Source organism: Gadus macrocephalus, chromosome 8 (genome assembly GCF_031168955.1).
Source record: "Gadus macrocephalus chromosome 8, ASM3116895v1".
Lineage (NCBI taxonomy): Eukaryota > Metazoa > Chordata > Actinopteri > Gadiformes > Gadidae > Gadus > Gadus macrocephalus.
Window position 1 is genome coordinate 3,246,182 of NC_082389.1, and position 7,500 is coordinate 3,253,681.

The following is a 7,500-nucleotide window of genomic DNA, read 5'->3' on the forward strand; positions in this document are numbered from 1 at the left end:
CCAGGTGCCCCTCTAATTGCTCTCTGGAGCGCCCTGGTGGTCTCAGATATATTTCACAAGTTATTTAGTCATACGGTGATTCATTCAGCTATACAGGATGTCCTTAAGGAGCAGGTAAGGGTCAGGAAGTCCTCCTCAAACACAGGACTGCTCTACCGGACGACTGAAGATTTCTTCCCGTTGCTGTTAACCCTTGTTGCAAAGAATGTCCGCTGCCGTAGTGTTCTATCCTAGCGGTGTACATGATGGATATGGTAACTAGGTTCAGATTAGCACATCAAACCATTGGATGTGTTTTGTCAGATGACCCGGGTGGACCCCTGCAGTGAGCGGTAGCTTGAAGCTAACGGGGGGGGGGGGGGGGGCGGCGTGGCTCGGAGCGGCGCTTTTATCACCTGGATCTGTAGCCGAGCTCACTGCCCGGCAGCTGGCTTTATTAGCACGCTTATAAACGAGCTAGCGCGGTGTTCCGCCAGCCCGGCCCACCCAGGGGTCCGCTCAGCGGGGGGGGGGGGCCGCGGTCAAACAGAGTGCTAACGCTCAAGCTAGTCTTCAAAGGCTGAGAGAGAGAGAGAGAGAGAGAGAGAGAGAGAGAGAGAGAGAGAGAGAGAGAGAGAGAGAGAGAGAGAGAGAGAGAGAGAGAGAGAGAGAGAGAGAGAGAGAGAGAGAGAGAGAGAGAGAGAGAGAGAGAGAGAGAGAGAGAGAGAGAGAGAGAGAGGAGGGGGAATATGGACACACTCAGTTATACTGACAGAAAGAGAGAGAGGCAGAGAGAGAGAGGGGAAGTGTTGCTTCTCCTTCAGCAGATGATTATAAATCCTGAAAGCAACTCACAGTCAACCTTCTCAACACAGACCCCAGGTCTCCTGCGTCTGGTCCCCATCCCTCCATGAAACATCTAGACCTGCTTATCTTTATCCCCGTCTCACATTAACAAACTATTCAGACAGTATGGACGACGGACCCTCAGCGTCCACCGGGAGCCGATCTGGGATCTGTCCCAGAGCGGACACACGGAGCGGAGAACGAGGACCCTTACCGTGGTACGGCCGGTCTGGGCTCGGTTGCAGCGCGGCGTCCTTCAGGCCAAACCAGGGGTCATGCTCCAGACAACGGCCGGACCGGAGTGGAGCCAACCGGCGGCCGAAGGGACCGGTCAGGGTCCCGACCTGTGAGGGCACCAGGAGCCTCTGAAGACACACCTGAGTAGAACCTGCAGTGATCACCTCAGGGCCCACAGGTAGATGTTTCCTCTCTCCTCAGGGGCCACAGGTAGATGTTTCCTCTCTCCTCAGGGGCCACAGGTAGATGTTTCCTCTCTCCTCAGGGGCCACAGGTAGATGTTTCCTCTCTCCTCAGGGGCCACAGGTAGATGTTTCCTCTCTCCTCAGGGGCCACAGGTAGATGTTTCCTCTCTCCTCAGGGGCCACAGGTAGATGTTTCCTCTCTCCTCAGGGGCCACAGGTAGATGTTTCCTCTCTCCTCAGGGGCCACAGGTAGATGTTTCCTCTCTCCTCAGGGGCCACAGGTATATGGTTCTTCTCTCCTCAGGGGCCGACAGGTGACTGCACTACTCTGGAACCACACCCCACCTGAGCTTTATCAGCTCTCGTCAGACTGCCACAGGGGCCCCTCGATGGTGCGGGGCCCCTGGGTGTCGGGTGGCCCCTGCCCCGGCATGTGCCCCGTCCTGCCTCAGAGGAATTCGGAGGTTGACAAGGGACCCTTGTGGTGCTGAGTTTGTCCCGTGGGGGGGGGGGGGGGCAATGGTCCCAGGGCAGAGGGAGGGGCCCCCCTTAACCGCCCCTGAGGGGAGAGTGTGGGGGGGGGGGGGGGGTGGCTGACCTGCCCAGCCCAGCAACGGGAGCTTTCAGGGCTTCATGATCCAGGGATCAAAAATAGAGGACCTTTGTGTGTGTGTGTGTGTGTTTGTGTGTGTGTGTGTGCGTGTGCGTGTGTGTGTGTGCGTGCGTGTGTGTGAGACAGGTGAACAGGCTGTATTCCTAAAGAACAGAGCAGATGTTTGCGTTGCCAAACAGAAGAAGAATGTGATGAGAGGGATCCTGTGTTTCAAAGCGTTTTGAACACAAGGTTCTAACAACGTAACAGAGCATCATGTGATCCACCAGTCCAGTGGGTGTCTTACCCGGATCAGAATCAAATACTAATGAGAACGGACCAGTGTGCTCAGAGTTTATATTAGTTTATTATTGAATATGGATATGACGACATGCACTCTACATGTCTCTTAACTCTTGAAGTAAACACGCATCTAAAAAAAAACATTTACAAATATTAACAACATACGTTCTGTCTTTCTATCGCTCAAGGATTCTTCATTAATGCAGGTAAGGGTGGTAATGATGCCAGGTGAGTTTAGGTAACGAAACCCAGTGAGCTTAGGTAATGACACCAGGTGAGTTTTGGTAACGAAACCAGGTGAGTTTAGGTAACAACACCAGGTGAGTTTAAGTAACCACAGGTGAGTTTAGGTAATGACACCAGGTGAGTTTAGGTAACACCAAGTAAGTTGAGGTAATGAAACCAGGTTTGTTTAGGGAATGACACCAAATTAGTTTAGGTAACGACACCAGGTGAGTTTAGGTAATGACACCAGGGGAGTTTAGGTAACAAAACCAGGTGAGTAGGTGTTAATTACAGCAAAATATTCCATATTGAACATGAACTAGTTTCAAATATTTCCAAAACCTTTGATTCATCACAACATATCAGCAAGAGAAAAGCTGAGGAGCGTCTCTTCTCATTAATTTTAACCTCTTGAGAGGAGGATGGATGAATATGCACAGAGCCACACAGAGCACGTGGTAATAGAGGATGGGGTATTATTCTGGGATGGTTCCTCTGATTATTTCCGTCTCCGGAGCGGAGACCACTGTTCTGGCTCCAGTGGTTCCATTGAACCGTCTGACTCTACACACCTCGTATCACTTTTAATTTCCTGTTCTGGATTGGAGATAGATGACCGGGCTTTGCCCGTTTTGTTAATACGACCCGTTTAGTCTGACTGCATGTCCTGTGTTTAACCTATCTAAGGATCGGGCCACTGATTCCGACGTGAAGGGTCTTGTTGATAGCGCGCACCTCCAGAGTGATCTATTCAGATTTTCTTGCCAAGTAAAACAAGATGAGGGATAAAGGAATGAGGAGATTGGTGCTAGTGGGTCTAGAATTCATAGTTACAAAGACTTTTGGAGCGCTTTGTCACACAAGAATAATATGAGGATGGAAATGAACAAAAAAAGTTAAAAGTCTGGATTCCAACGGTGCTTTTTAAGGGGGATGTGGTCTGCCGTGGGGGGTTAGGGGGTGGGGGTAAGGAGTTGGGGGAGGTCGGTGGTCACGTGCACGGACTCATGCGCACGCTGGTTCCCGCCGCGTGCCGATGAAAAGCTCTTTGTCTCCCAGCAGCCTCGTCCTCCGCGATCCCCGCTCCTGGCGTCACGGTCGACCGCACATCTTGGCCAGGCATCTCTGTTTGAGGTCTGAACACAGGGCAGAGGAGAGGCTCAGGGTCCACCACACTCCTGCTGTTACATCAATGTTATCAGAACCCCCGGGGAGAGGAGGGGCTAAGGGTCCACAACACTCCTGCTGTTTCATCAACCTTCACTTCAACGTGTCTTGAGAGGCCAAGACGGTCCACCTTGTACGAACATACAATAGTATGATCGGACAAGAAACCCTGGTGAACCTGCCAAATTGTTCAGGATACTCATAGGCATCCTTGAGCAAGATGCCGCTAAACCATACCTGATCCTTATTGGTTGGTATCTGGTTTCACTCTGCTATGGATATGGTGTCTGCTAAATGACTAAATAGTGAGAGTGAATGGGGTAGGCACTAAACAGAATACCAGGTGAACATGCCGACCTGTCTGGAAACCAGCGTCCTTCAATCAGGTTGTAGGACACACTGTCTCTATGCAGATGATGTGATGTTGTTCTTTTGTAAGACGATAAACAACAGGGAACAGGGGAGGGTTTATGGGACATAATAGTCTTATATATATATATCTCAAGACATATATGAATCATGTATTTATATATATAAACTGATAAACTATATATGTATATAGTTTATGTTTATATATATATATACATATATACACATATACATACACACATACACTTTTTTTGTGTATATATAGCTGTATATATATGTGTAGATGCATATAGATACATAGTATATATATATATATAAGACGTGCATGTGTCTATATCTGGCACTGCAGGAGGTCTCAGTGACGGCTGACCTGGCCTGACCTTAGCAGACCATTAGCATAGTCGCTCAGTGGCTAGTGGCTGAGAGAAGGCTTTAATGAGGACGACCGAGCACCACACACACAGAGAGAGACGGAGCTGTTCCATTTGGCGTGGAGTGTTTGACGTCTTGTGTCTCTACTTGATAGAGCCATGATGTTAAGGGGATGTGAAGACCCATCTTGGCTCCTGTGGATCAGTGTGATGAAATTCCATCAAACAAAGACGGTGTCTACATGAACGAGCAGCAGGTGGTTCACTAAGGGGACTTTGATGATCTTGTTATGTTTAGTAAGATTTTGTCTTTTTAAATGGTGCTCAGGGGATGTAAGCTCTGGCCAGACACCCCCATTGCAGTCCTATCCATCTAGCAATAAAAAAGGCATCTCAAGAAGCCCTTCTCACAGCTTGGAGTGTTGTCGTGTCAGGCATCTAGTAAAAGGCATAAAGGCATAAAATCACCTTTATACACAAGGTTTGTTCGTTCATGGCATGAAGGAGAGTAAAGACAAGGAACTAGGAGGAGGGGACATGTAGCAAATGACAACAAACTCTACTGTACCTCTTCCTTCTTACTTCTGCGGCCGTAAAACGTCATGGCTCCTGGGTGTTTAACGGCCTCGTAGCCTGACGCAAAGTTGGTCATGGAAGTAACGGTAGAGTGGCCAAGTTCGGCTTCACAAATATACTAAACGGACTCCATCACTTTTATTTCATTAAGTTTTTCTTTATTCCACGTGTTACATTGTATTTGTATAGCTCTGTGTCAGAGACAGGCGTGGTGGCATCTGATTGGTTCATCAGTTCATGGGGTACCACTGTATACCTGCGGCTAGTTGTCTTTGGACATTTGTGCTAGCCAACAGCGCTCGGTGAATTAGCTTCAGCGGGGAGTGAGCGTGAACTCTGGATATTATTAGAGACGAGGGGGCGGACGAAGAGTTGGTCTCATTTCAAACTTTCAGCGAGGACAGAACAACGAGCCAAACCTCAGCCCCCGCCACGAGGGGTGAGGCCAGATTCAGAGGGTCTCACATGGGGATCATGGTATTCACGCCAATGGAACGGGAAATCACTCTTGTGCTGTGCAGTTTGAAGATGTTTCTGTCAAAGCGCTTGTTTTAGTGTACTTCTGATAGAACCCACAGAAGATGGAGATTGAGTTCTTCTGGATCAAACATGGAGACCTTCTAACAGCTGTGGTGGCACCCCTACTAGATCTGGCATCTGAAGGACATGTATAACATTTTTTGTGAGGCATATTATCCACATTGATCTGCAAAGACTGGGAGTGGCAAAACAAGCCTCTAATCCTATTTTATTCGTCTGCTAAACGTCCAGTCGGCCATAAGATATCAGACTACAAGATGGCTCTTTAAAAAACATACATCTTTGGCATTTGAACATGAGGGCTACTTTGATTCAACCATCTTTTAGCCCATCTGGACTTCATTGTTTTATGGTTCCATTCTGGAATTTGTTCAACCTTCGAATTATGTTGTTATTCTGTCAGGAATTGTTCAGAAATGTCCGGTAAAATACATTGATTCCACTAACCTTGTCTTATGATGCTGATAGATTGTACTAACCTTTTGTTATAATTCTACTAACCTTGTCATGATTCTACTTACCTTGTGTCATGATTCTACTAACCTTGTGACTGTTACAAGGTTAATTGACTGTTAAATGACTCAGTGCCGGGTGCTACCGGCACGGTTCTGGTCCGACCGGGTTACTTACTCCTGGAGAAGGCGATGCGTTTGAGGCGACCGCACAGCTCTGACGTGTGTTTGCGGTACCAGAGGTCACTGTCGTCACAGTACCTGGGGGACGGGGAGAGAAGGGCAGCTTTCTCTTATTGGGTTTAAAGACGTATTTTTAGCCTGACCGCAGGTTAGCTCAATGTTCTCCAGGTGTGACTCACCTAGCTAACCTGACCTTAAGGCATTAAGGCATTAACTTTCATCACGGCAACAGCAGAATGACTCAGAGAGTTCATCTTAGACTGGCCCTGTTCCACCACCAAGTGGGAGGTTAATTGGCCATTACTAGCCATCGCCACACACCCAAGTAGGCTGGTAGATCGATCTGTCGATCAATCATTTGAGTGGACCCTCCCATGTGCGATGTCACTGTGGGGCCTATTATTTTTAAATGGCTTGTAATAGCTCATCAACATCAAGCATTGTGTTGAAAATGGGGCCCTTAATATTAATAGTGCACAAGGTTGGATCAGTCTCAAATAGTTTCCCTGGAGATTGTTTAGTGTACTCAAAACATGGGTAATGGATAATGCAAACATGTAACATAACAGCGGTTCTGGGGAGTCTGTCTACCTCTCTGTCTGTCTGTGTGCCTCTCTGTCTGTCTGCCCTCCTCTCTGTCTGTCTGCCTGTCTCCATGTCTGTCTGTCTGCCTGCCTGTATACCTTTCTGTCTGTCTGCTCTCCTCTATGTCTATCTGACTGTCTGTCTGTCTGTCTTACTGCCTGTCTGTCTAACTGCCTGTCTGTCTGCCTGCCTACGTGTCTGCCTGCCTGTCTGTCTGTCGGAGGCAGGGCTAGCTGCGGGGGGGTACCTTCTCTGGGGGGTCCTGGGCTGGTCGGCTCTGCAGAGGCACTGGGAGAAGAACTTGCAGAGCTCCAGGAGGCAGGGCTGCAGCTTGTGGGCCCCCAGGGTGGGCCAGGGCCCCTCGGGGCCCCCCGGGACGCCGCTCAGCGCCTCAGACGCCCTCCTCCACGGACAACCTCCCACAAAACAGGCTCAGGTTTACACCTGGTTAACATCAGGTTTACACCTGGTTAACATCAGGTTAGCATCTGGTTAACATCTGGTTAACATCTGGTTAAAAAACAGCTAACATCTGGTAAACATCAGGTTAACATCTGGTTTACACCAGGTTAACATCAGGTTAGCGTCTGTTTAACATCAGGTTAACATCTGATTATTCCTTGGTTAACATCTGGTAAGGATCAGGTTGATACCTGGTTAACATCAGGTTAACACCTGACCGCCCTGGTCGTAGCACACTAAACCTAATTAAACTGAGATAATAGGTAATACATTGTATTTATGGCGCTTTTGTGAATAGTCAACAACGCTTCACCATGTGAGACAGTGAATACAAAGGAATAACATGGAAAGAAAAGTAATTGATTCAGTGTGTGTGTGTGTGTGTGTGTGTGTGTGTGTGTGTGTGTGTGTGTGTGTGTGTGTGTGTG

General features: G+C 48.4%; 1 protein-coding gene and 1 long non-coding RNA gene across 2 annotated transcripts in view; both read right to left on the minus strand.

Annotated features, from left to right (window-relative positions):
- The window catches only part of LOC132462636 (otoconin-90-like), a 6,348-nt gene extending 4,648 nt beyond the window's left edge, over nucleotides 1-1,700 (minus strand). Inside the window, exon 1 of the mRNA XM_060058262.1 lies at nucleotides 1,040-1,700. The gene's annotated coding sequence lies outside the window, so the exon portion shown is untranslated. The remainder of the gene's footprint in view (nucleotides 1-1,039) is intronic.
- Nucleotides 1,701-2,201: 501 nt separating this feature from the next.
- LOC132462503 (uncharacterized) lies at nucleotides 2,202-7,046 on the minus strand. Its single transcript, XR_009526869.1, has 3 exons — nucleotides 6,858-7,046; nucleotides 6,021-6,103; nucleotides 2,202-3,503 (listed from the first exon to the last, which is right to left on the minus strand). It is a non-coding gene; the product is annotated as an uncharacterized LOC132462503 (long non-coding RNA).
- Between the last annotated feature and the right edge of the window lie 454 nt (nucleotides 7,047-7,500).